The sequence below is a fragment of the Echinops telfairi genome, unplaced genomic scaffold (genome assembly GCF_000313985.2).
Source record: "Echinops telfairi isolate 266 unplaced genomic scaffold, ASM31398v2 ScPeMD7_18;HRSCAF=68, whole genome shotgun sequence".
Taxonomy (NCBI): Eukaryota; Metazoa; Chordata; class Mammalia; order Afrosoricida; family Tenrecidae; genus Echinops; species Echinops telfairi.
In genome coordinates, this window is record NW_022103915.1 from 87,780,149 (window position 1) to 87,782,164 (window position 2,016).

Sequence of the window (2,016 nt, forward strand, 5' to 3'; positions counted from 1 at the left end):
TGAGGGAGGGGGGCAGGGAGCGAGGGGAAAATGAGGAGCTGATACTAAGGGCTCAAGTAGAAAGAAAATGTTTTGAGAATGATGATGGCAACAAATATACAAATGTGCTTGACCCAATGGATGTGTGTATGGATTGTGCTGAGTTGTACGAGCCCCCAATAAAATGATTTAAAAAAGAAAAGAAAAGAAATGGAGCATAAAACATCTTTGCTTGAGGAAAATAAGGTCTACTTTTCTGTTGTTCATCATCATACACCTGGTATGTAGTCCAGTGCTTGATATGTAGTAGATATTCATTAAACACTTGTAGAACACAAGGAATAAAATTAGAAAGATAGTTTGAATAAAGGAGTTATGATTTAAGGTTCTTTTTTGCAACTATAGGTAAACTATCACGTAATTTATCCACTTGTCATCTGGGATTTCCACCACTTGTCTGTCAATTTGTAGTGTGGTGATGACTTGTGTGTCACTAGAAATGTGACGGAGGAGGAGCTGGTTTCTCAAAGTAGATTCTGTCATGGTATGAATGGAGCAGAGCCTGTGGGAGTAAAGCCTTTGGGAATCTTCATTTGCTGACGGGGCACAGCTCAAAAAGAGATGACACAGCTGCAGAAATCTACTAATAATTTGAACTTGGAATGTACAAAGTATGAAGCTAGGAAAACTGGAAATTGTTAAAAATGAAATACAACACATAGAGATTGATATCCTAGGCTTTAGTGAGCTGAAATGGACTATTTTACATCAGAAAATGATAAGATTTCCTATGCTGGGAATGACAAAATCAAGAGGAATGGTGTTGCGTTCATCATCAAAAAGGACATTTCAAGATCTATCTTGAAGTACAATATTGTCTGTGATAGGATTATGTCTATCCACTTACAAGAAAATCCAATCAATACAAGTATCATTCAAATTTATGCACCAATCACCAAAGCTAGTGGTGAAGAAATTGAAGACTTCTACCAATGTCTTCAGTCAGAAACTGATCATGCATAAAAAAGCAAGGTGAATTGATAACTGGTGATTGTGTGCCTGGAGAACTTGTACACGGTCAAGAGGCAGTTGTGCAAACAGAACAAGGGAATACTACGTGGTTTAAAATCAGAAAAGGTGTGCATCAGGGCTGCATTCTCTCACCACATTTATTCAATCTGTATGCTGGAAAAATAATCAGAGAAACTGGATTGTATTCAGAAGAATACAGTATCAGGATTTGTGAAACGCTTATTAACAACCTTGCTTTTTGAAAGTGAGGAGGACTTGAAATGCTTGATGAAGATCAAGGATTGTAGCCTTAATTATGGATTACATTCCAAAGTAAAGAAGACCAAAATTCTCACAGCTGGACCAAAGCATAGAAGTTACATTGAGGTCTAAGGTGCACCTGACCCAAATCATAGTATTTTTATTTGCCTTGTAGGCATGTGAAAATTGAACATTGAATAAGGATGACAAGAATTAAGAAATTAAGAGTATAACATGAACAAACATATGTACATCTATGTTTATTATAGCAATTTTCACCATAGCAAAAACATGGAAACAACTGAAAAACAACTATAGAAGAATGGATAAACAAGCTTTGGTACATTCATATTATGAAATTTTATAGATCATTAAAAAACAATGATAACTCTTTTTAAAAATGTTAAATTCTTTTTTTAATGCTTCCATACTTTCTTATTTATTTATTTATTTATTTATTCTTTTAATCATTTTATTAGGGGCTCATACAACTCTTATCAGAATCCATACATACATCAATCGTGTAAAGCACATTTGTACATTCATTGCCCTCATCATTCTCAAAACATCAAAAGCATCAGCTCCTCATTTTTCCCCTCCCTCCCCGCTCCCCCCTCCCTGATGAACCCTTGATAATTTATAAATTATTATTTTGTCATATCTTGCACTGTCTGATGTCTTCCTTCACCCACTTTTCTGCTGTCCATACCCCAGGGAGGAGGTTATATGTAGATCCTTGTAATCAGTTCCCCCTTTCCAACCCAC